Consider the following 24,505-nt stretch of genomic DNA (forward strand, 5'->3'; position numbering starts at 1 on the left):
TGGTCCATTTTTTTTCACGACCAAGTCTCGAAAAGGTGCCCAAACTGATCAGATGACCACCGGAGGGAATCGGGGATGACCTCCCCTTACTCCGCCAGTGGTCACTAACCCCTTCCCACCCCAAAAAAATTTTAAAACATTTTTTCCAGCCTCTATGCAGGTCCCTGGAGCAGTTTTTAGTGGGTGCAGTGCACTTCAGGCAGACGGACCCAGGCCTATCCCCCCACCTGTTACACTTGTGGTGGTAAATGTTGAGCCCTCCAACCCCCCCCCCCCAAAACCCACTGTACGAACATGTAGGTGCCCCCCTTCACTATGGTAGTGGTGTACAGTTGTGGGGTGTGGATTTGGGGGGGGGCTTGGAGGGCTCAGCACCAAAAGTAAGGGAGCTATGCAGCTGGGAGCAATTTGTGAAGTCCACTGCAGTGCCCCCTAGGGTGTCCGGTTGTGTTCTGGCATGTGAGGGGGACCAATGCACTATGAATGCTGGCTCCTCCCATGACCAAATGCCTTCGATTTGGTCATTTTTGAGATGGTTTCCATTATCGTCGAAAACCGGGGAAGACCATCTCAAAAACGATCTAAGGACGACCATCTCTAAGATCGACCTAAATTTCATGTTTTGGGCATCCCCAACCGTATTATCGAAACGAAAGATGGACACCCATCTTGTTTTCGATAATATGGGTTGCCCCGCCCCTTTATGGGGCCATCCTGTGAGGTCGCCCTCATGACAACTTCGATTATGCCCCTCCATGGGATTTACATGCCCAGCATTATAGAACAATGCTCAGCCAGTAACATGCAAAATCATAATTGGTGCCAGCTAATGCCAATAATTGGCTGCTAGTATCCAGTTTATGATGGTTAACAGCTTGTTAGTCAATTAAACTGCGTGTACATCTCAGGAGCATGGCCAAATTTGATGTCTTAATCTGGGTGCTATATCTAGAATCAGGGGGATTATCTCTATCTCTAGCATTTTCAAAATACATTAACTCATGCTAAATGCTGTGTATCCTATTTTATAACAATGGGCCACAGGGCACTTGTGCATGCTAATATCTATTAGTGCACGCTAAGCTTTAGTAAAAGGTCCCCTTAGTGAATGCAAAATTGATTTAATACACATATGGAGGGCAATTTTGCAAGCCATTTTTGCACATAAAGGGAATGAGTCTATGAATGGTGCCTAAAATATTAGCTCTGAAATCAGTGCCAACTAAGCATATTCTATAATTGTCATTTAAATTTAGGCGCTGATTATAGAATATGCTTAAGTTGATATCGGGGAGCCTATTCTGAAAGGATGGGCTCCACCTTAACCATGGTGGGACCAGGCTGCTGGCATCTGCATTTAAAAAGGAGATAGAGCAGCTTTTAAATTAGAAATGGGGGGAAGGCCGATAGTCGCTCAAAAGTGCATGGTTCGAGATAAGGTATCTTTCAAAGATATCACCAAAACAGGTAAGATAGGATATCCTGATAGTGAGGTTGCAAAAGAGACCATAGTAGATCAGGTGTCCTTAAATAAAAATCAGACAAAAGATTGCAAATTAATACTGTCAAGTACTAAGCATGATGTAAATAGGAACAACAAACACAGTTTGAAATGTCTTTATGCGAATGCCAGGAGCCTAAGAAATAAGATATAAGTACATTAGTATTGCCATACTGGGAAAGACCAAATGTCCATTGAGCCCAGCATCCTGTTTCCAACAGTGGCCAATCCAGGTCACAAATACCCGACAAGATCCCAAAAATGTACAAAACATTTTATACTGCTTATCCCAGAAATAGTGGATTTTCCCCAAGTCCATTTAATAACGCTCTATGGACTTTTCCTTTAGGAAGCCGTCCAAACCTTTTTTAAACTCCGCTAAGCTAACTGCCTTTACCACTAGAGGTGACAGGAATGCAAATTTCTCAGATGCATATTCATTAGGGATATGCTGTAAACCTGACTGACCTGTTGACCCCTAGGACAGGTTTGAATACCCCTGCCTTAGAGAATCAAGCCCTTGGTTGTTACTCATTGGTATAAATTATAACTAATTGTGTTAGACCAAAAAACTGACAGTGAACCTATTCTTAGTATTATAAATCTTTTTCTATAATCTGATGAACCAGCTAGTGAGGACATTGTGGTCTAGTGGCATATAGTTTTTGATTCTGTTCTTTTCCCAAGGATTTCTCTGACAGAACATTTTGCAAAGCCAAGTTTCCACTTGCCATTACTTGGCAAAAATAGTAGTGTTGTTCTTCATGTTCTATGTTCTTCAATTGCCTCATTCCAGAAATGCTTGCAGAGTGTGCAGGTTCTGAAATCAAAAACAAAGAGACCATATGGGCAACTTTGATTATCTCGTATTGGGCTCTATTTAATAACCTGTGGTGTTCATAATGTGCACTTTCACAGATTATTAGTGAATAGGCCCATTGCCAATAATGAGAGATGCAGTGAATATCTTATATTAAGGCACATCACAATGTTAGTAAATGAACCCTATCATATGTAATGTACAATGGAATTTTTAGTCCATGTATTGCACTTCAATACATTTCATTTTCAAGGTGAATTAATGTATGCTATTCCCCTTGAAAAGTATCAAGGGGAATATGTGAAATGTATGCACTGAAAGAGCCATAAACTTTGCCCAAACTGTTGGAAGCAGCTACGAGGGAACAAAATAGCATATATAGGTCTGAAGTACAAATAGAGGGATATTCTAAAAATAGCTCTGAAAAATGGGCGGCGGGAAAGATCAGCACTGAAGGGCCCTTTTACAAAGGTGCGCTGAAAAATGGCTTGCAGTATTATAGGTGTGGGTTTTGGGTGCGCACCGATCCATTTTTTAGTGCACCTGTAAAAAAGGCCTTTTTTATTTTTGCTGAAAATGAACGAGCGGCAAAATCAAAATTGCCGCACGTCCATTTTGGGTCTAAGACCTTACCGCCAGCCATTGACCTAGTGGTAAAGAATCCAGGCAGTAATGACCTACGCATGCCAAATACTGTGGGGTATGCCTTTTTGAACAGGTGAGTTGTTAGTTTTTTTCAGAATTCTAGATGATTATTCGTAGATTTCAGTTGCCTTGGTAGAGAATTTCAGAGCTGTGTGCATATGTAAGAGAAATTTGTCGCGTATGTTGATTTATACTTCAGGCTTTTACAACTGGTGAAGTGAAGTGTTAAGTATGTTCTGGCTGATTCAATTGTGTTTCTAATTGGTAAGTCGATTAGTTCAGACATATAGCTCGGAGATAGACCATGTATTGTTCTGTGAACAAAGGTACAAATCTTGAAAGCGATACGTTCCTTGATTGGTAGCCAGTGTAGCTTTTCCCGGAGGGGTTTTGCACTTTCAAATTTAGATTTTCCATAGATAAGCCTGGCTGCCATGTTCTGAGCAGTCTGTAGTTTCCTTAGGATTTGTTCCCTGCAACCCACATATACTCCATTGCAGTAATCGACATGTGTTAATACCATTGTTTGAATCATGTTGCAAAAAGTTTCCCTCGGGAAGAATTGTTTTACTTGTTTGAGTTTCCACATTGTGTGGAGCATTTTCTTTGTAATGGTGATGGCTTGGTTCTTTAGCATTAGGTTGATGTCAGTAATAATGCCGAGGATTTTCAGGTTATCTGAGCTTGGAAGAGTGTGTTCCGAGGTATGTATGGCTGTGGGATAGTTTGTAAAATATTGAGGTGAAAGAATAAGGCAGTGTGTTTTTTTCTTTGTTGAGTTTTAGTTTGAATGTCATAGCCCAGGTATCCATTAGGCTTAGGCTGTTTCTTATTATATTGGTGATTTCTGAAAGGTTCGATTTGAAAGGTATGTATATTGTGACATCATCCACATACAGAAAAGTGTTATGGCCTTGATTAAAAAGAGACTTGGCTAAGGGGGTCATCATTAGGTTGAAAAGGATGGGTGAGAGAGGTGATCCCTGAGGTACTCCGCAGTTGGTTTCCCAGGGTGGAGAGATGTTGGAGTTTGACTTTACTTTATATGACCTTCTGGTTAGGAACCCCTTGATCCATTTGAGTATATTCCCTCCGATTCCTATCCTGTCGAGTATACTTAATAGTATATTGTGGTCCACCATATCGAATGCACTAGACATGTCAAATTGAAGTAGGAGAATGTTTTTACCTAGTACAATTTCTTGCTTGAATTTGGAAAGGAGAGATACCAGTACAGTTTCTCTACTATGGAGGGGTCTGAAACTGAATTATGATTCATGAAATATAGAGAATTTGTCGATATACTCTGTGAGTTGTTTGACTACGATACTTTCCATCAGTTTGGTTGTCAGGACGATAGTTGGTGATATCATTTGATTTCTTCTTGGTAACTTTTGATAATGGTGTAAGTAAAATGTTGCTTTTGTCCTTGGGGAATAAGCCTTGTTGGAACATGTAGTTTAGATGGGATGTTAGATCTGCAATGAATCAGTCAGGTGGTGATTTCATTAAATAGTTGGGACAGGCGTCGAGTTGACAATGAACAGATGAGAGTTTTCTGGTTATCTGTGGAACCATTTCATCTGTAGTCTGGGTGAAGACACATCTGCTGGATTTTCTTCAGAGTGTGGGTCTAGTTCATCAAGGAAAGTATCAAGGTTAATGTTTTCATGAGACATGGTTTTGCATATATTGGAAATTTTTTCTTTAAAGTATTTGGCAAGTTCTTCTGCTGGTGGAATCTTAGTATTTGATATGGTAACTGGTTTGGTGTCTAGTAGTTTGTCCAGTAGTTTGTATAATTTCTTCATGTCCTTGAAGTCAGTTCCAACTTGTGCTTTATAGTAATTCCATAATGTCAACTAGTGTCAATAATTGCATGTTAATTGGCAAGTTTCAGTGGTGATTGGCTTGTTAACCAATTAGGTTATGCGCATTGTTATGGAATACGCTTTAATTTCTGCATGGAAATTTCGGTGCGATATATAGAATCCGGGATTATATGCTAACCAAGAATATGTAGCAGATATAACCAGCTATCTGCACAGAATATTAGTGGATAGCCATCTAACTGCTATTTAATGAGTCAAAAGCCATTCCTGGCTGGTTAAATAGCGCTGAATATCGACCAGGCTATCTTTTAGACCTGGCCATAAATGCAAGTACTTTGAAAGCTTGCTCATTCTTTTAGCTGAGCAGAGAAGAGCAATTTTCAGCTGAGATATCTTGCCCAAGTAAATCAACTTTATTTTTTTATTTATAATATATTTTATAATTAACATATAAAATATTTGAATTAGGTGGACATAATCTACCAAATTCTATATAGTGTGCAACTTAAGTTGCACGCACAGACCCAGTCATATTCCGGATTTGCGTGCACAACTTAATTAACTTAACAAGCCAATCAGAACTGATAATTGCACTTAAGCAATTATTGAAACTAATTGGCATTAATTAGAATTTACATGCATAACTGTTAAGACTAATAAAGTGATGTGAGTAAATTCTAAGATGTGGATCTGAAGAGAGGGTGTGGCCATGAGAGGGACATGGGCGGATCATGGGTGTTCTTTGAAATTATGTGCAGTGTTATTGAATATGCGTATTCTGTGCATAATTTAGGCATCAGCATTTACAAAAGGTTTTCATTGATGTACATGGCTATGACTAAATATAGTTGCAGAAAATGGACACCGGGTTTATTCTATTAACTATGCTTAGATTTAGGCATAGTCTATAAACCATACGTAACTTTAGGTGTAACAGGAGGTTCAATTGCTGAAAGGAATACTAGCAGTTTGGAGTTACAGAATAGATAATTTGACCTTCTAAATATTATAAAACATCTGCAGGGAAATATCAACAGGAATAACCTCAATTTTATTATGCATGTTTTTATTTTGTAACCCTCCCAGACTGGAAGAATAGAGTGGGCTATAAATATTTTAAATACATCTCAATACAAGATTCTTGGTTTTAACATTAAGAAATCACTACATCTGGTCTGATTTACTGTAGATATATCAGGAAATATACATATAGGGGAACTTAACTGCTCATTCCCACTTGTTCTTTGAAATCTCTTCCTTCACCTCAGTTGGCAAGAAGGGTCTGTGTGAAGAGGCAGTTTTTCTATTGCTTGTGGAATGGAAGTATGCAAGGAGCAACCATTGGTGTGATTTAAGGAAGGGGCTGCTTTCTGGAGAGTTAGGAGTTCCAGAGAAGCACTACAAGCCTAAAAGCTATGTTCTTCTGAATTAATATATGTTCATATTTTAGTGTTTGGCTTGATTCATAGATTCTAAACTGCTCTCTTATCTGTGTGTCCCTCTCTTAATTTATTCCTGGAAAATTTGCTGACTTAACTCCATCTATCCTATGCAAGAGGAAAAAAACTTCCTTTCCTCTCACTTGCAGATCTGTTTGCTCCTATAAATCGCTATATTTCCATCCTCCTGCTGAAGTATAGTCCCCCTCTTCCTACCCCCTCCCACTCACCCCTAAACTAGTTCTCCCTATATTGAAAACCAAAAGAATGTTCTTCTGTACACCTTCTATTGGACAATCCTGCTCAATGATGTCCCTTAACATAATACAGCAAAAAGGAGTAGGATGGTCTGGCCTTTGCAATATAACCCAGGGAGACGTATAAAAATTAAGTCTTTATTAGGAAACATCAAATGACTCGACACAGCAGCTGTGTTTCGGCGCTTATGCACCTGCCTTAGGAGTCTAGAAAAAATATACACAAATAATATATTAAAATATAAAATATAAACATTATGAATCAAAACACACACATATAAATGTACATGAATGATAAACATAAATATAAAATTTGTCATAAAATTAAAATGTGACTGTAATTACAACTTAAAATTGCAAATCAAAAACAGTGAAATGAAATGCACTACACAAAATCTCTGAACAATTGTGAACTAGAATTCTTAAAATGTTAAGAATTACTCATTTACATGTGGACATGCACATATATCATGTGTCATAACTTATAGGATGTGCTCAGGGCCACTAACCTTAGGAGGTTCCAAGGATGTATAAAAATGAAAGCAAAGCTTTCTTATGTAATAAGGCTATTGAATGTCAAATCACTGTAAAGAAATATGAAAAAAAATATTTATTAAAAAAAAATAATAACAAGAAAAAATAATAATAATATGATCTTGCATATTTATTTATATGTTGCATTTATATCCCACATTCTCCCACCTTTTTGCAGGCTCAATGTGGCTTACATATTACCATTATCGGCGTTAGCCAATTTCGTTCTGAACAAATACATGGTTTGAATGAATACAAAGTGAATTGTGGTAGAATGAGGTACATGTAAGGTATGTACATTTGGGGGAGAGGGGAGAGAGGGGAGGGAGGGAGAGGGGAGGAAGAGTCAGGTAATGTCCATTATGGTCCTTGGTTACATTGTGTCACAAGTGTCCGGTATTTTATGATGGGTCAGTGAAGTATGCTCTTCTGGACAGTTCTGTCTTTAGTGCTTATGAAAGACATCCTGTATTATAAATAAAATAAATGATCTCAAAAAAGGACAAACATGGTGTAAAATAGAGAATAAAAGGAAGTATCAATATAAGACCGAGTACTAATATGAAACCGAAGAGCTAATATAAATCCTGGAGGGCTCTATTGTACTCACAATTAAGTAGACATAATATTAATATAAGCAAAGAACAGAGGAACTTAAGAACGCATCAAAAATGAAAGCAAGCTTGGTGATCACCTTTTTCAATAAAAAGATAGTGAATCTGGACGTGAATACCAAAAACTTAAAACTTAGTGCATAAAAAACGGGAGAGCAAACTCATCTGTAATGTTTATTAAGTCGAAGCTGACCAATTTAAAGACCACAGACAGAAAAATGCAACTTCAGGACCTTAAGGTTTGGTGATGAGAAAATACCTTACGTGTAAATCTAGAACAAACGCACATTCAAGTAACCGTTTACCAAATAACATTTTATAAACAGTGCATAAAAAAACGAGAGAGCAAACTCATCGGTAATGTTTATTGAGTTGGAGCTGACCATAATACACCTCACACTTGTTAATCATATCAATGTGACTTTTATTCAATGCAATATTTATTGTGCCTTAATCCTAAGGCACACCATCTGGAACCTTAGAGCTTGTCCTATCTGTGTCCAAATATTAGCTATGAAAGATGAACTCAACAAATTAAAGAAGGAATTGGCACAATTCCCAATTCCTAGCCAATTTCCCACCAGCACTGACACAGAGAATAAAGCAACAGAGGAACAGACGGGTCACAGTAGGCTCAGGTAGAGAGGTATCCACCCTCCCAACCTTTGCCTCCATACAATTCCTTGGCTGCCATGACATATTTATGTTTTTCCAACATTGAAGGAATATCTGTTCAGCTTGATTAAAGAGGTAGAAATGACTGTGAGCAACTGGTTGAACAGACAAGATGTGCAGTTCTTACATGTTGAATGGTGGCAACTCTGTAATAAAAGAGAAAGTCTGAAGTATTATTTTAATTTTTTATTCATTATAATATCTTCATTTAAAACAAAGGCTTTTGGAGACTACTGTTAGTGGTGCCATTTTGATGCTCAGAAAAGAAGTACTGAGATGGAGCCAGAGGCAAGAAATGTAACTGAATTCAAAGGACATCCCCAAAACAATGACAAATTGGTTCAAAGCAGGAAATTCTTTTTGCTAGGAGACTCCATTATAAGAGGCATTAACTTAGAAACACAGTTCAAGGGCCTCAACCTAGTGAAATGTTTTCTAGGATCCTCTGCTGTCAGAAATACCAACCAAATACTGAAAGTGGTCTGAGAAGAGAATAAGGTTTCTAATACTGATATTGTAATCCACCTGGGAACAAATGGTCTGGCCAACAATAACAAGTTTGGAGCACAGAGAGCATTCAAGATGCTTGGGGAGGGGCTCGAGTCTTTGGTTCAGACTGCAGCTTTTTCTGAAGTTATTCCTTCATATGGAAAATGAAAGGGAAGACTACATAAAACAGAGGAGTTCAGTAAGTGGTTTGAAGCCTGGAGTAAATAAGATATTTTAGATGCATAGGAGGATGGGGCACTATGTGGAAATAAGGCAAGCTATACTGTAATGATGGGCTACATCTTTCTGTGACAGGTAAAAGGATCCTTGGGAAGAAATTCAGACAGTATGTTTCTAGACATTTAAACTAGAGGGTGGGGTGAAAAAAGGAAGCAAGGGAATTCAGAAAGTCACCCCCCTGGAAAAACATGACAGTAATGGGTAAGGAGATGTTAATATAGAAAACCATCTAAACTCACTTAATAACACATGGAAAGCAATGAGCACAAATGCTCGTAGTTTAAGTAAAAAGGTTCAAGATTTGCAAACCCTGATGTTTGAGGTACTTGGATATTGTTGCTTTTACAGAGGCATGGTTCAATTATTCCCTTGAATGGGATGCAACCATACTGACTATAATCTTTTCAGGAAGGCTAGAGAGGGCAGAAGAGGTAGAGGAGTGTCACTGTATGTAAAAAATAATGTCAGAGTGGCTGAAATGTAGGGAACCTGGGGTTAGGAAGAAGCTATATGGATTGCCCTGCAAAGAAAAGATGGAACCTGTATCTACACGGGTGTTATCTACAGATCTCCGGGACAAATGGAGAAGCTGGACAAGGATCTGATTGAAGATATCCATAAGCTTGGAATTTAAAAGAAAGGTGCTTTTGCTGGGAGATTTCAGTCTTACTGATGTGGATTTGAGTGTCCCATCAGCAGAATTGGAAAGAAGGAAAGAGAGATTGTAGATGCCTGTCAAAGTGCTTTGCTCAGACAAATGGTGACAGAACCCACAAGGGAAGGGGTAACTCTGAATCTAGTGCTCACAAATGGAGGGAGTGTTTCCAATATCTGTGTGGGTGTCCATCTAGGCCGTAGCTATTATCAAATGATATGGTTTATATAAGAGCAAAAGTGGAGTGCAGATGCACAAAACTCAAGGTATTGGATTTCTGTTTTTGGTAAAATAGGGAAATACCCGAAGAAGGAACTGATGGCATGGGTAAGCATAGGAGAGGTGGAAGCTGCTATAAATATGGCAACAGAAACTAAACAAAAACATGAGAAGCAGGAAGCCATATGGTTCTCCAAACAAGTGGCCAGAAAAATAATGGTAAAAGAGGCTGTGTTCAAGAAGAATGCAACAAGAGGATCATACAAAAGATTACCAGATTAAATTCAAAGAAGTAAAGAGGGAAATATGGCTAGTGAAAGCACAGGCAGAAGAAAACACTGCAAAGATATAAATAGAGGTGACAAGACCTTCAAATACATTGGGAAAAGGAGAAAGTTATGAATGGATGCTGAAAACAGCTATATGGAGAGTGATGTGGATAAAGAAAATGTGCTTCAAAAAACACACTTCTCTTTAGGGTTCATGGAAGAAAATCCGAGAGAAGGACCGCAATTGGCTGATGAGGGTATATCTGGGAATGGAGTGGATACTGTACTGTACATTTCTTTCATAAAGTGTTTATAAACAGCTTGAAAATCTGAAAGTGGACAAAGCTATCGGGCCTGATGATACATTCCAGGAAATGATACCAATCACAAATAAGCTGAGAACTAATGAAAATGGTTCCAGATGAACTCACTGGGAACCATTTTGATTAGTTCTTATACTAAGTTTGCAACATTTCTTAATAATTGGGAGAAAAAGACAAGAGAGACCTTATCGGTAGTATACTTTGACTTTTCAGCTTACCACCAACAGGTTATGTTATCTTTCATTGGTCTTAAAAAAACTCCCTAACCAATTTTAAACCAATTTGTATGTGTTGCAAAATGTGCATTTAGACCCCCTATTACTAAGGCGCGCTCACATTTTTAGTGCACACTAAGATTGGGCGCTTGCTAAACATTAGAGATGCCATTGCATTCCTATGGGCATCTCTAACGTTTAGCGCATGCCCAATTTTAGTGTGTGCTAAAAACATGAGCACGCCTTAGTAAAAGACCCCCTGAATCTATAATATATAACTTGTTCATGGTGCTTAACATTTAACAGTGCACAATTTAGAGAGAGAATGTTTGTGAATGAAGAGTCAAGATCAAAATGCATAAAAGCACTCAACCCCTGAGGAAGCCCTGTTGTTAGGAATGAAATGGAAGCACCATTCAGTGTAAAGCTAAGTGCTGTTTCAAATAAAAGTTTATGCTTTTATTATTATCTCTAACGTCATTTTTAAATAAGGTGCTTGAATTTGCACTATGAATAATTTTTGCACAATGAACAAACTATATATTATAGTTTAAATTCACATTTTATAACACATAAAAATAGTTTTAAAATTTTGTTTGGGAGTTACCATGCATATGTTATGTGCCATAATAAAATTTCTGACTGTTGAAGGAGTCCCTCCAATTGAAATTCATTACCGCATACAGGTTGCCTATGGGGATGACTGTGTTTATGTGAGTACTGTGCATTGCTGGGCCAAAATATGTAAAGATTTTGGACCAGGAAGGGCTATCGTGTGATCAAAAAATGAATGGATGAACTGTGACAACAACAGACGTGTTGATGAACTCGTAAAGGACAATAAAAAGATTATTCAAAGTGTTGCACTGAACTCTGAAAACTTTGAAAGAATGATTTGAAAAGAGTTTGACAGCACAAGAAGGACATTTTGTTGCAACATGACAATACTAGGCCTCACACAACGTGAAACACCTCTGAGGCAGTTGTGAAGATGGATCTCAGTCTTACCCCATCTGCCATATAGCCCAGACTTAGTGCCATGAGATTATCATTTTTTTTTTCCAAAATTGAAGGAACACCTGTTCAGCTTGATTGAAGAGGTGAAAAGGACTGTGAGCAACTGGTTGAAGAGATAAGATGTGCATGCTGAATGGTGACAACTATGGAGAAAAGTAAATACATGTTAAAAAAAAAAAAGAGCAAGTTTCAAGTATTTTCATTTTTTTATTCATTACAGTATCTTCATTTAAACAAAGGTTTTGGAGACTACTGTTAGTAGTACCATTTTGAGGATGGTACCAGACTGAGCAGGAATGACTAGCCATCACTCATGCCCAAAGACCCCCTGGATCACTTATGCATGATAGAGTACACCCTTTTGGGGCATACTTTGCATCTCATTACTATCTAACCCGCAGAAACTTAAATATCACTGCAGTAATTTAAGTCAAGCTGCGTTAGGACTCATTAACTTAAGAGGCAAGTACTGCAATTTAATGCTCTAATGCAGCTTGATAACTTCCCCCATAAGCATCTATGTTGCCCTTATAAAAGCAGCAGCTTTATGGCCTCCTCAAATAGGTGTCCTATTATAAAATCAATCCCTGTATGTGTATTTGGCAAGGATGAGTGGGAAAAATGAACAATTCTATCCTTCTGAAAAGAGAACTATGTTTTTCTTTTCCTTTTTTCTCTCTTGGAGTAGGATTAATTGTGGAAGAAGAAAGGATATCAAGAAGCAATGGAGAAAAATGACATATTTCAATGTAAGCATACGCAGATGTGTTTTTCTTTAGGCTGAAATGCCTGAAGAAACCTGTCAGAAAGAAGCACTCTAGATAAATTATGTCTTTAAATTCCACATGCAGAGAGGTGGAGATATGACTGGAGCATAAATCAATGTAGTTTATGTAAAATCCATATACTATAGTACATAACCATCTGAAATGTTTGTGTCATTAAGGTGCCAGGCACTTCACTGCTATTTGAACTTGGGTGACTAGATACATGATATTGGATCCATGTCTTTAACCACATAGAAAATAGTAATGAAACACATTTTAACGTCCATAAAATGGGATATTTTTGAAATCCAAAGGGGATGTCTGAAGGTAAATATGCCCATAGCTGCTTCACCAAATTCACACACATGCACACACTCACAGATATACATTTGGATATCAAATTGATACCTGCCATTTAACTTGAAATATGAAAGCCCAACACTACCAGAAATTTCCTAAACTCACTGTAAGGGATGCACATTAACCTCCTCATTCTATAAAAGGGTGCCTAAAGTTAGGCACCATCCCCCTAATTTTATAAAAGTCACTACAAATTGTGCATTGAAATTGGGCACATGCTCAATATGCGTGCACAATTTAATTGGATAACAACCTAATTAGTGCCAATAATTGGCACTAATTAAATTTTATACATTAGCTCAAAAAAGGGGGCATGGAAATTAGATGGTCATAGGTGAAACAGAGGCATTCCTAACATTTATGTGCACTGTTATAGAACAAGAGGGAATATGTGCCTAATGCAGGCGTGTATATTTGCACCGTGTTTTAGTCAGTGCAAATGGCTATGCCTAAAGTTAGGTTTGATTCCTGGGCATAAGCGCTATTTGAAAAACAGTGCCTAACTTTAAGCGTGGCTTATAGAATAATACTTTTTTTTGCTCCAATTTTTTTAGCACCATATATGGAATTCACCCCCATTTGTGCATGTTTGTTATAGAATACTAGCACATATGGGCATATAGGATTAGATTTAGTAAATGGTGCCCAGCACTGTTCTATAAGGGATACTCAGGACTCAGCGCCCTTTATAGAATAATACATAGTGTCGTCTTGTGCCCACATTTGGGCACCAGGACTTATGCCTGCTGAAACCAGGTGTAATTCCTGGCACCCAATTTGGGTGCAACTCCACAGTATCCTATAATACTTCATGCAAATTTCCGGAATAGCCCTGACCTCTTCATGCCTTTCCCATAGCCATGCTTCCTTTGGGTTGCACGCTATGGGATTTGGGTACCTAGTGTTATAGAATAGTGCATAGCAAGGTGCGTATGCAAATCTAAATTGGTGCCAATTAACATGAATAATTGATTTGTATTGTCCAATTATTGTCATTAATTGGCTCATTGCCCAATTTAGTTGCACACGCATTTCAGAATCATGCCCAAATTTGGGCGTGGAAATACGGGCACCCTTTATAGAATCCAGGGGATACTGTACACATATGTGCAGAAGTGCACAGCGGTATTCTGTGACATACATGGAGAATTGCATTAGCACATAAATGCAAGGGGGTACACATGTGGTTGGAGCATGGATGGGACATAGGTATGTATCTCACTTATGCACAACTTACAGAATACATTAAGTTACAAGTACAAATTTTGCACATAGCTGCACCCATATATGCTTGCCTTAGACCTGGTATAAGTGGATGTACCTAAATATGTGTACATTTCTACCAACTTACATTAGAGATCCCTTTCACTAAGCTGTGGGTTACATGCACCAAATTGACACTTCCACCAGGCTAGTGAAGGTGCCCAGTTGTAAGTTTGAAGTTGGCGCACACTATTTTCTGTGGTAGAAAATATTTTTCTATTTTCTACTGCGGGTGGTGTTGCTAGTTATAATTGGCAGCATGGCTACTACATTAGTGCATGCTAACTGATTACTGAACAAGTAGCACGTGAGCACTTACCACTAGCTCAATGGGTGCTGATAAATGCTCAGGAAGTAAATAGCAACACACTACTTTTAATTTTAGTGCATGGCCTATTAACGCCATACTTAAAAAGCCCTTTTTTTCCAGCCCCAGTAAAAAATGGCTCAGCACGTGCATTAAAATTTTATTAATAATTGTCTTCACAGTGATCACATATGAAGGGGTTGCACAACAAAAAAACCTTTAGCATTCATATGAAGGGCTGAAAAATCTCCAAACCAACTGGCCCAGTTTAAAAGGTCTGACTATTTTATTTCTTAGTCTTCCTGGCACAAATAGTAGAGACTTGACAGCCTTAACAAAACAAATCTCACCCCAATCCCCCCCCCCCAAATCACCACATAAGAAGGGAGTTTGGTGATCCAGAAAGAAAACTCACAATCCATTGTTCCAATCTTGCACATTCAGGCCTTCCCCAGATCCAAATCAAGATTCTAACCATCAGGCCTCGAATGAAGGATTTTCTTGAAGCAAATCAAATATTGACTGAGACACCTTAAAAACCTCCTATCTCCTTATCATTATAGAGGGCTTGATCTTAACCATCAGATGCTATCTACTGTTACCAGGGCCGGCCCTAGGGTTTCTAGCGCCCTCCAGCAGTCTATTAGTCGGCGCCCCTACCCATCCAGAGGCGGGATCACTATGGCTCCGCCCCCACAGTAGACACACCCCTTTTACCAGCCAAGGCATCATTGAAAATATTACACAAGTATAGAAGAAAAATAACTTAGCACACAGACCAGGAATTAGGAGAACAGACAGTCTTGCCAACTCTGAAAAACAATGTGTTATCAAAATTTCAGAATCTAACAAACAGATCCCTATTCAGACACTTGGCCTTGCAGTCACACATGTAGAACAGAGATAGCCCCTCTTCAAATTCTTCAAAAATTAACCTGAAATCCTAAGAAGTTAGACTCTGCTAGCAGCACAATAGCCTTCCCATCGAGCACAGCTTAGGATCTAGCTAGGACAGACTTAATCAGCATAAACTAACATATTCTACAATAGGAGCTACTGAAGTGGGAATGAGAGATAGGTGATGATTAAGAATTGAAAGCAGGCATCTAGCCCTCCTGTCCTGTGAGTTGCTGTGTTGGGGGTGGGGTGGGGGGCTGGAAAAGGGTGGGTCAGGTGCAGCACTAAACAGCAGTCTCTGACAAAACAAGGGTCCAGGCTCTGCTGTGCTGTCTCTGTCTGAGCCCTCTCTGGGCAGAGGTTAGCTGAGCTCCCACAAGTTATTTCAGAGCCAGATTCAGTTGGAGCAGTCCTCTGAAAAAACACAAGGAGGATATTTCTCTGCTTGGGAGGGGGGAGGGGATGGGACAGAACAGAGAGCTGACAGCTTTGGAGCCAGACTGAGATGAGCAGCAGAGATTAGATAAAAACAAAAGCCTCAGAGCTTGATTACTTGCAAAGTGGTGCCTTTGAAGGCAGGTGCCCTCCTACAGTGCTTACCTTGCTTACCGGGTTTGACCTGCCCTGACTGTTACTGCTTCAACTTGCTGAATGATGGCATCTAGTGGTGCATTGCGTGGTCATTTATCAGGCAGCTGTGGTGCCAGCAGAACATATTCCATGCTTTTTTATTGAAGATTGGGATCCTCCAGATTGGCAACAACAGATTTTAGATAGGTGAAAGAGAGTTATTGGGCTGGTCATGGGGATATTTCTTAGGGGTCCTTTTACTAAGCTGTGGTAAAAGGAGGCCTGCACTAGTGTCAGCATGTTTTTTTGATGCATACTGAGGCCCCTTTTTACTGCAGTGGGTTAAAGGCTGGCCATCTTTGGAGAAAAGAAATGCCCGTGTGGTAAGTGAACCACTTACCGCATTGTCATTTCAGTGGGGAGCCCTTACCACCACCCATTGAGATGGCAGTACAGGCTCCTGCGCTAACCCAGCAGTAACTGGACAGCAGCAAGTCCTGGCACTACAAAAATTAAAAAAAAAATACTATAGTGCTGTAGTGCAACTTTCTTCAAATCAGTCACCTTACTTTCTAATTCTTCCTACTTTCTTACCCATCTATATGTTACAACTTTGCCTTACCCTTCACTACCAATTATAATGTTCTATTACATATTGTGTTGTCATTGCAAGTAGTATACCATGCCATACTTTGTATTGTTTTTGAATATTTTTACTGCTGTAATTGCCTATTGCTCATGTTTGATCTATTCTTACTGTACACCGCTTTGAGTGAACTCCTTCAAGAAGGCGGTAAATAAATCCTAATACATAAATAAATAGATAAATAAATAAATGGCACACACTGGGGGTGGGAACTACCTCCGGGCTCCTGTGGTAGCCCAGCAGTAGTTCCAAATTGGTGCATGGCAAGCCTGTTGCCATGCACCAACCCTTTAGTAAAAAGGCCCCTTAATGCAGTAGAGCAAGGTTTTTATAGACGTACTATCATAGAGGGGTAGCTTTCATAGGGGGCGATTCCTGGAGTGTGGTTTCATTAACATATTTTCCTCAGCCTCATTGGAAGGGCACAACTTGCACGATCTGAGAGCAGCTTCAGCTGGGACAATGGAAATCCTGATTAAAGATGAGATGATATAACTTAGAGGCCCTTTTACTAAGCTACAGTAAGCAAAATGCCTTGCTGCAGGGTGTGTGTGAACCCTTGTCTACAAAATAGGTGGCAGTAGGGGCTCAAGCGCTAATTGCAACATGCTAATGGGAAAATTAGCACGTGGCCATTAATTCAAAAATTAGAAAAAATTGCCATTTTACCCATGCAGTAAAAATGGCCTTAGCATGTGGGAATGACCCACGTAAGCACACTCTATTGCCACTTTTACCGCAGGTTGGTAAAAAGGACCCTTAGATACTATTTGGACAAGGTTGAGGTTCCAACACAAGTTTATTAGTGGGGAATTTTTCAGATTAAAATACTTTTACTACTGAGAGTAAAGTTTAGATCCAGAATTATGTCAACATTTTCTGACAGATTAAAAGTTTTGGAAGCCAAAATGGAGAAATTGCTGATGGCCAATTTGACTTGTATACAAGACATGGACTGGACAAGAAATATTTTTATAGCAGGGCACCTGTGTTAGAGTAACAAAAAGGCAACTACAGTACACTCCATTTAAGTGCATGTCGGATAAGCGCATGCTCTGTTTAACTGCATGTAGTACTTCGGTCCCGTTTTTGGCACCATCAATTTCTATGGGATAAACTTCGGTTTAGCGCACCACTGATAAGTGCAAGATTCACTTATATGCATGGTTTAAGACCGCTCTTCTGCAGGAAAGACTCCGCATAAGCGCGCACATGGAATATGGAAGCCGATTGGCGCGTGACAAAGGGGTGGTAAATTTGAAATCTCATTGGTTAACTGCCACAGGCAGAATAAGTGAAAGAATGTTGTTAGAGTGTACACTGGAGTCGTCATAGTCATCGCCGCACAATTGTAAGAATTTAACACTGGCTGAACAAATAAAAGTTCTTAAAAAATTAGAAAACAAACAAAGTCAAGTATCTATTGCTAAAGAATATAGTGTCAATCCCAATCAAATTTCACGTATCTTGAAGCAGAAAGACCAGCTTCTGGAAGACTGGCAAAACAATACAAATCCACACCGGAAAAGAAAACGGGCAGGAAAAGCTGAGGAGGTAGAAGGTGCTCTTCGGTGGTTTTCTCAAGTCAGGAGCAGACAGTTTCCTGTCAATGGTCCACTGCTTATGGAGAAAGCTAATCAGCTAGCTGAAAGTCTTGGACTAACTGAATTCAAAGCCACTGTTGGATGGTTGAAAAGATGGAAGGAGAGGAACAACATAAAATTCAGGAAACAGCATGGTGAAAAACAAAACGCTGATGACTTTGATGCTGAAAATTGGGTTGTTTCAGTTCTTCCTGCCATCTTGAACGAGTTTGCACCTTGTGACATTTTCAGTGCTGATGAAAACGAACTCTACTGGTGAGCAATTCCTGATGGAACACTTGCATTCAAACAAGCTGAAACTACAGGAAGTAATACGTTGAAGGACCGACTGACGATCCTCCTTTGCTGCAATATGGTTGGGAGTGAGAAGTTGGAACCCCTCGTCATTGGAAAGAGCAAACAGCCCCGTTACTTCAAGAATGTTAAGCGACTTCCTGTGTCATACGAGGCTAATGCAAATTCATGGATGACTGGAGAAATTTGGAAGCAGTGGCTAAAAAAGTTAGACACTAGAATGCGGGCACAAAAGCGTCAGATTTTGTTGCTTTGTGATAATTGTGCTGCACACAGTGATGATGTCAGGCTGTCTAATGTCAAGGTGGTCTTCCTGCCACCAAACACTACCTCTCTGATCCAACCTATGGATCAAGGCATAATAGCCAATTTCAAACAACATTATCGGGCTCTTATGCTATGTCGTCTGATGAGCATTATGGATGACCAGACTGGAAGGATAAACGTGCTGTTGAACTGGCTCGTAATCTATCACTGTTGTATTCCCTACATATGCAGAAAGAAGCCTGGAATCATGTTACACAGGCAACCATTGTGAACTGCTACAAGCAGGCAAGCTTTGTTAGGGATGTGGAGAGGGATGAAACAGATGCAGCTGTTGCAAACGCGTCAGATGAACGGGTTATTGACATCCCAGCCGGTGTTACAGAAGAGGAGTTTCATCGCTACGTAGCTGTTGATTACAATCTACAAACAGCTGATGACAGCACTGATGTCCAGATATGTGCCTACATGCAGGCAATGGCTGATGATGAAACAGATGATGAAATGAGCAGCGAGGCACATGCTGATGAAATTCAACAACCTCCTGTCACTTTTGCAATAGCGCTGGAGAGTCTCAACACCGTGCGGGCCTATCTGGAGGCCACTGGATGTCAGTGCTCTGACAGTTTTTACTGTTTGGCAGACGTAGTCTATGGAACTCACAGAAACAAGAGTGTACAGGGGACTATGACTGATTATTTCAAGTAAGCCTAATGTCAGTTAACGGAGACTGTATACTGTACTTAAAATAAACAGTACTGTACATATGTTTATCAGATGTCAAGCTTCTTTTTTTGGGTCACAACGGTTAAGTGCACGCTCCGGTTAACTGCATATATTTCTTTGGTCCCAGACCCTTGCACTTAAGCGGATTGCACTGTATTTTATTCTTGTTTTATAATGAAAAAGAACATAAGGGAGGTCACTATAAGATCACATATCAGACTAAAAACACAGTAGTCAAATAGATCCACTATGAAAAACAGTTCAGAGTTTTCCCACACACATCTATGATACATAACCTTATGAAACCAAAATATCATTGTGCAGCTGTTGGACCTTCAGCAAGCGTACTATGAGAATACCACTAGGAACAAGCTGGAGGAGGAACAACTGGGGATCACTCTTGCTCCATGCCCCTGGCTTCCAGGGATTTGCTGGGGTTGGCTTGGGAGGTTCTAAGGGTGAGTGGGTAGGTGAAGAGGCTTTGAGATTGCCATTGGCGAATGGACCAGGGAGTGGGAGATTTTTTGGGGTGGGTGAGGTTTGAAATTAGTGTATAAAATATGTCTTTAGGGATGGGAGTGTCTTCAGAGTGTGTCTTTGCTGAGGAAGGGGACCCCTATACCACACTTCTGTTTCTATCACACCACCCTCTTTAAGTTGGTTCTGGGAATATGCAGAGTGTTTTTATTTATTTATTTTTCTACTTGGCATGTGCTTCAAAAATCAAAATAATATACAAATGAGTGCTAAAAAAAAGTACCAAGTAACATTTTAGAAAGATAGTTGATGTACTTCAGGATTCATAAATATTTACAATGTTGAAAAGGTACAATATAGTGTAAAGCAGCGTTTCCCAACTCTAGTCCTAGAGTACCCCTTGCAAACCAGGCTTTCAGGATATTCACAGTGAATGTGTATAAAAGAGAGTTTTGCATATAATGGAGGCAGTGTATGCAAATCAAGTTCATGCTTGTCATTACAGGGAAAACCATACTATTTGTCAAATTAAAATTTATTTAAAATGAAAGCTTTCCATTACTGTAAATCCTTGTTGTAGAAACTCCTACAATTATCAACAGCTCTGGGTTATTGTTGCTTAAGGAATATAATGAGACTTGTAGCTGTCACTCAAAAGTAGTAGTCTTTTTACTTCCTGCTCTGCTTCCTCCTCCTCCTGTAAAAGTCTGTTATAATTTCTAAACAATTTATGGGTAATAATACATAATCTCAGGAACTAAAGCATCATACTCAGTGCATGTAATGATCAACCGCAAAAGCATGTGCATGGCATTAGAATGAATGCTAACTAAAATAGATATCCAAAAATAACCTATGGGACATGATTACTAAAGTGTGCCTAGCAGCAGGGGATTTAGCGTACTCTAAGCATTAGCACATATCTGATGGCTACTGTGCCCTAAAACAGCTAAAGAGCTAAAAGTACAATGTTAATTCTTTAGTGTTGGGTGAGGTGGGAAGTGGGCAGGGCACGGATGGAGATTGGAGTGGACTGCTCCTTGCAGATAGCATACAGTAACTAGCAAAGATGCCACCCTGGCTCTCCCAAGGCATCTATTTTCCTTTATAGCATGACTCCCCTACAGCCAGACAAACCCCTGGCAGCATCACACCCCTTCTGCAACAACTCCTCCAAGGCACACCCCATCCCATACGGCTGCAATCCTTAAAATGTGACAAAATCCCCATTAAACCAACCCTCAGCCCAGGCAATGACCACTCCTTTGAAGCAATTCCCTAATAGAAGATCCTCCTTTCACCCACTGATCCTCACCCACCTTACATAGATTCTCTGTGTCTAATGTGGAAAGAAAAACACCCTCTTTCTCCTGTCACAGTGATCCCAGGTCTCAAAATGGCCATACAGATGTCTAGCAGTAATCTCACAGCATATCCAAAACATGACTAAAGTGTGTTTTATTTTATTTTCAACATTGCTTAAAATCCATCCCTTCCTTTCTGATCGTACTACCAAAATGTCAACCAGCTCCGTGATCAACTCCCATTGAAACTACTGTAACCTATTCTTTCTCCACTGCAATCTATTTAGACTACTGCTGCACAATATTTCCTCTTTCAGCATCCCTATAATCTACTACTACTACTATTTATCATTTCTATAGCGCTACAAGACAAACGCAGCGCTATACACCATACACAAGAGACAGTCCCTGTTCAAAGAGCTCACAATCTAGTTAAGACAGGTAAACAGACAGAACAATTAAGGGTAAGGGAATAAGGAGGTGAGGATAAGGACAGGGTAATTAAGTAATGGTTAGGAGTCAAAAGCAGTGGTAAAGAAGTGGGCTTTAAGTTTGGACTTGAAAATGGCCAAAGACGGGGCTAGACGTACAGGCTCGGGAAGCCTATTCCAGGCGTGAGGTGCAGCAAGATAAAAGGAACAAAGTCTAGAATTAGCAGTAGAGGAGAAGGGGACGGATAAGAGAGATTTATCTACAGAACGGAGTACCCAAAGGGGGGCTTAGGGAGAGACGAGAGTGGAGAGGTATTGGGGAGCGGCAGAGTGAATGCACTTATAGGTCAATAAGAGAAGCTTGAACTGAATATGGAAACGGATAGGGAGTCAGTGAAGTGACTTAAGGAGAGGGCTAATGTGAGCATAGCGACTTTGGCGGAAAATGAGCTGCGCAGCAGAGTTTTGGACTGATTGAAGAGGAGAGAGATGGCTAAGAGGGAGGCCGGTGAGAAGCAGGTTACAATAAATCAATAATCATGTAACCCCTCTTCTCAATATTATTTCCCTGTTAATTTATGCATTACTGACCTACAAATGCATTCACTCTACAGCTTCACATTGCTTCTGTCTCCTTACACCCTTCCTCGTGAACATTATTTATCTGGCAAGTCATTCTTATTTGACCTTTCTCCTTCATTTCTAGCTCTTGATTGCATTCTTTCAATCCTGATGTAGCATTTGCCTGGAATAGATTTTAAAAGCTAGTGTCTTACGTTCCTTCTCTGATGATATTTAAATCCAGACTAAAATTTTGAAGGCTCCATATTCAATGGTACATATCCATATATTCAGGATGGTCTGGGAGCCAAGACTGGGGGCAGCCAGGAGTTATCCGGGCAGTACTGGTTTTCAGTAGCAGTGATGGATAACTATCCAGTTAACTGGCTACCTATTTGGATTATCACTGTTGAATTACTATTACCTGGGCAACTCCTGGCAGACACATTTTTACCTGGATATTCTGTGCCAGTACCCGGATAGCACCTGGCACTAAATTCCATCTACAATTTAGCCAGCAGTGGCTAGTGGTTAACAAAACGCTGAGGACCACTGGTTGAATGTTACTCCCTACTTTTTGAGGTTTCGTTATATCTTGATCTCCTCTCTAAAATATAGTCTTCCAGACTCTGTTTGCTATGTATGGGGTCCTTTTATAAAGGCGCCCTGAAAATGGATTGTGGTAGTATAGGTGCGCTAAAAAATGGCTTGTGGTAGTGTAGGCACAGGTTTTGGGCGCGCACCGATCCATTTTTTAGCGCACCTGTAAAAAAGGCCTTTTCAAAAATTGTTGACAAAAATGGATGTGCAGCAAAATGAAAATTGCCGCGCATCCATTTTGTGTCTGAGACCTTTCCGCCTGCCATTGACCTAGCGGTAAAAACTCACATGGTAACCGGACGGTAATGACCAAATGCCATTTGGTGCTCATCCGTTATGAGCGCACAAAAGTAAAAAAAAATATTTTTCAGATGTGCGTATCGGACACGCGCCAAAATGAAATTACTGCAAGAGCCATGTGGGAGTCAGGCGGTAACTCCATTTTGGCGTACTTTGAGCGCAGCTTAGTAAGAAAGGCACCTATGTTTGACTTGACTAGATTGTAAGCTTTGTGAAGCAGAAATCATCTCCCATATGGGTCTGCCTAGCATTTTATATGCCTGGTAGCATTGGCGATTTGGATATTCTATCCCTTTGCATTTGAGCCAGGAAGGCATGTGTCAGTACAACAGAATCAAAGTAATCTGTTTTGAAGATGCCTTAGTTCCTGAGGTTTCTCAGTCACAGACTTGCATTAAACCTGTCCAATTAACTTTAGAGACCCTGAGGCCAATGCTGTAAAGTGTGATGGGCTTCTCAGACATGTCAGTATGTGGATAAAGGGCAAATAGTGCACAAATAGCAATTTTGTATTTGCAAACCCATTTGTAAACATTATACTAAATAATAGTGAACTGGAAAGCATGCAAATCATCACATTAGCCATTTCACAGTAGAAAATTTATACGCAGAAAATCACATAATGCAGCAATTTTCTGTGTAACTTAACTATATATCAGGTTTTGGACTTTTCAGTGGAATTAGATCCTAATTGTGGGGCTCCAGTGATTACATCTGTTTTACAGTCTAGAGGGAACTCTGATGATCCTTCTTTAAACTCGGCTAAGAATTTTATGAGTATGAAAGACTGCTGTCTGATGTTTTGAGGGGATTCTTTAATAGTGTGCATATATTTAGGTGTCTGGAGGGTGCCTATGGGGCTCATTTTCAAAAGAGACAAATGTCTAATAAGTGGAATAAGCCAGTATATGGATGTTTTTCTCAACAAAACGTCCAGATTGGTATTTTTGAAACATATTTTTCAGATGTTTTTCTATGCTGTTTGTCTACAGTGCATCCAGATCTCAAGCGGACATGTTGGGGGGGTGTTAACGGCAGGATTTGGGTGCTTCTAAGACTTGGACGTTTTTCAGCTATAATGGAACAAAACAAAACCATCCAAGACTAAAACTAAGATGTTTTGAGCTAGACCTGTTTTTATAACAAATAAGGCACAAAAAGGTGCCCTAAATGACCAGATGATCACTAGAGGAAATCAGAGATAACCTCTCCTAAATCCCCTAGTGGTCACTGACCCACCAGTACCCCCCTACAAATGGGGATTAAAAACATTACATGCCAGCCTCAGATGTTACACATGTCCATTACTGCAGTATGCAGGTTCCTGAAGTAGTTTAATGGTAGGTACAGTGCACTACACACAGGTGGACCCAGGCCCATACCTCCTTCT

Source organism: Microcaecilia unicolor, chromosome 2 (genome assembly GCF_901765095.1).
Source record: "Microcaecilia unicolor chromosome 2, aMicUni1.1, whole genome shotgun sequence".
NCBI classification, from domain to species: Eukaryota; Metazoa; Chordata; class Amphibia; order Gymnophiona; family Siphonopidae; genus Microcaecilia; species Microcaecilia unicolor.